This window comes from Schistocerca americana, chromosome X (assembly GCF_021461395.2).
Source record: "Schistocerca americana isolate TAMUIC-IGC-003095 chromosome X, iqSchAmer2.1, whole genome shotgun sequence".
Taxonomy (NCBI): domain Eukaryota; kingdom Metazoa; phylum Arthropoda; class Insecta; order Orthoptera; family Acrididae; genus Schistocerca; species Schistocerca americana.
Genome location: NC_060130.1, coordinates 250,890,293 through 250,893,743, shown reverse-complemented (window position 1 = coordinate 250,893,743; position 3,451 = coordinate 250,890,293). Strand labels below are relative to the sequence as shown.

General features: G+C 37.4%; 1 non-coding gene across 1 annotated transcript; it reads right to left on the bottom strand.

Moving 5' to 3' along the window:
- Nucleotides 1–1,438: 1,438 nt before the first annotated feature.
- On the bottom strand, nucleotides 1,439–1,509 carry Trnag-gcc. Its single transcript has one exon. It is a non-coding gene; the product is annotated as a tRNA-Gly (tRNA).
- Between the last annotated feature and the right edge of the window lie 1,942 nt (nucleotides 1,510–3,451).

Sequence of the window (3,451 nt, the reverse complement as noted above, 5' to 3'; positions counted from 1 at the left end):
GATAGTGGCGACACGCGGGTCCGACGTATACTAACGGACCGCGGCCGATTTAAGGGCTACCACCTAGCAAGTGTGGTGTCTGGCGGTGACACCACAACTAGTGTTTTTCTTTTTTTTCAGCGGCTTGTATCCTTGCCTTCAGTTCGTCGACGTCAGCAACTGGCGTGACTGTACTTGATATAGCCCCAGAAAAGAGTCAAGGGGCGTAATGTCTGGAGAGCGGAGCGGCCAGAGTGTTGGAGTGTTCGTGTTCCTTCCAATCCACCGACCCGGAAATATTTCATCCAGGAAATCACGACGTACTATCAAAGCCCATTGACGGGGGGGGGGGGGGGGGGGGGCTGCAGCATATCAATGCCTGCCAACTGTTGAAGATTTACAAAGGTGGAGGCATTACTTTTAAGCCAACCCTCTTATATTGGGGAAGAATGTGTGTCATTCAGGAGTTTGATATTTTCAGATGGAATTTTATAAAAATAAATACATGAAGATTCTGAAAATGAATCTTATTTATAATTATTTCCTTAGCAGTTTCCACACCAAACACCCTCTTTACATCAGTTCGTAAAGGATTTGTGATAAAGGAAAACACTTTCTGCACTAGTATTAGTGTCAGGTAGAGCTAGCACAAACGCAGCAATGAGCTGCAAATTCTTGCAGCAGTTACCTTCAGATCTAAGGAAGTTTAAAATGATGGACTTCGTTCACTTTGCTTCAATCAAAGAGAGTATTTTCTTTATTCTTTGGGCATGAGAACTTTTGTTCTCCATTTCATTATGCTGCACTTTACTTAAGACACGCTGTTTCAAAAAACACGAGATAGTTAGTAAAAGATGGAACATTATACATCCCATATGTACATTTTCAACTTTTCGCGGCGTAATGAATAGTCCATTAAATTTCGAGCATGCAGCCGCGCAAATGAAATATCAGTGGACGAAGTTTTATTTGCGCGGCTATATGCCCGAAATTTAATGGACTGTGCCATATGTATTTTGTCGGAGCAACCGGATACTTAGGTTAAATGAGGGACGATCCCGTAAAATAAAGGACGTCTGATCACAGTACACTATGAACCGTCGTGTGGTTATCACAAGTTCTAGGCAGCGACAATAATAACAAAATCTAGTTTTAATGTGACATACAAAGTAAGTTGCTGAGTTCTCGTTCTGCTTCATTATACTGTTTGCGAATGATCACAAGTTAATATTAACGCACTGAAAAACTTATGTTCATTGAGTACCGTAGATTGTTTCAGCATATCACAATTCCAAAAATTAATCACAAGAGAGGAGTTCTGTATTCTGCGTTGTGCGTAGGTGACCGTCAATGTTAAAAGATATTTACAGTCCTCAATAAAATGTCTACAGAAAGTGGAAACATAAGTCTTTCGTACTTCATTCTGTGAAAATGAGAACAGAATGGAAATCAAAATGATTGCATCGGCCGGGAATCGAACCCGGGCCGCCCGCGTGGCAGGCGAGCATTCTACCACTGAACCACCGATGCCACAGCATATTACATGTTGTGTGCGTGGCATTAAAGACTCAAATATGCCGTAGCAATTATACAGTAAAGTGGAAAATATGCGTTGGCTTTGTCTGTGTGGTGATAGAAGTGCAGCGAAGCATTAGCACGCAGTCACTGTGACGCCAGTAAGTGAACATATACGAACCGTCCAATAAAAACTTTGGCGCGGTCGACAGACAAAAAGCGGTAAAGAACAGCTGTGTATTTGGTTCTCGAGGAGTTAGGTTTTTTTGGTTCTGTTTTCTCATTGTGTATGTACTTAATTATTTTCCAGGAATGATATTAATTTCAAGTGAGGATATTTACATTTTTTTTTACATCGGTTCTCAATGCAATATCTATTCCTCAAATACGCAGTACCGTAAAATCGTACATAATGACGCAAGAACAAATTGAGGCCGTGGAGAGAGTTTTATGTAAATTATTTTAATAAAACAATGTTCTCATTCGCTCCAATGTCGGAGTCAACAGAAACAGACATTTAGTTAACTTATCTGTATGTTTCTAATCTACTTTCTTTGTGCTGAATAGGAACAATGAAAGCATTTTTAAAAAGGTACGGTATTTTACAAAGGTGAATTAAATAAAAATGATAAAACGGGCGCTTAAGCTTTTATTAAGTACCACTCATGAAAAGGTACATTAAATTACATACGTTCCCACCTTAATAGTTTAGGATGTTTCGGCACACCTACAACACAAAGTTTATTAGTACCGTATCACACAAGTCTTCTCTGTGTGGCCATTTAGATATCTCTCCTTTCTCAACTTTTCATCAGCACATCTTTGAGAAAGCTTGCAGTATAAAGTTCGTTGGGAGGCAGGAATAACTTGTCGAGTCTCTTCCAGTTTTTACGAGATAGCTTGCTGTATCCTTATGAATCATGAGAGACAGCACCCAGGGTATTAGTTGCGACAAATCACTTCTGTGTCGTTGGAAAAAGCAGAGGGCAAACCCGACATATTGTCTTTGAATTTATTCATAGTGATACCACAGTCTAACATATTATATTAGACTGTGGTGATACCTTGTCCGTCAAGGTACCGTAAGCCGTAACAATGCACCTACGATCGTAGTTATCTAAGGGATAACTCCAAAAAGAGCGTGTTATAAGTTATTCCACTACATAAATGCTTTTCGACCGCGGCACTCAAAATAGTTTGTTCACCATTAGATATAATTTTTTTAAATGTAGGATCTTGTATGCCAGAACATTTAAAGTGTTTGAACAAACAGCTGCTGGTATATCATATTTCTTCGAATATTTTCTTTGTGGTAAACCATTCCCAATTTCGCTTATGGTCTTGGAAATAAGATCCTCAGGATATTTTCTTTGAAATCTGCCTCTCCCATCAGGCTTTGTATGAATCTGAGAAAAAAATTAAATTGAATATTTACAGCATCTAAATGTACATGCAATAACTTTTTAATGTGATTTTGCGTGTTTCTGTCCTTTCATAAGACTATTTCTTGATCTCTTTTTGTAGATTATTTGAACTTTTTTCTGCAAATTACAAACCATATTGTTTTTGGTGAAAAGCGAAATTATGTTGACCATCATTTTCTTAATTAAATTTTTATCGAAACATTATAAATGTTTTGTGTGAAATGTTTATTCACTTACTTTCAAAAACTTCCTGGACCTGCATACATACACACATGCATACATTACATACATACATTAATCCTTGTTCCATAGATCATGAATACAACATTTTGTATTGAAGTGGAACATGTTACTTTAACATAAGTTTTCTTTAGACAAAATGATTAATTAATTTTTTTACAGTTACAACTTAATATCTAAGAACTCATCTATTGAGTAGATAGAGTCGTCATTCAGAAATTCTTTTAATTTGCCTTTAAATATTGGTTGGCTATCTGTCAGATTTTTAATACTATTTAGCAAATGACTAAAGA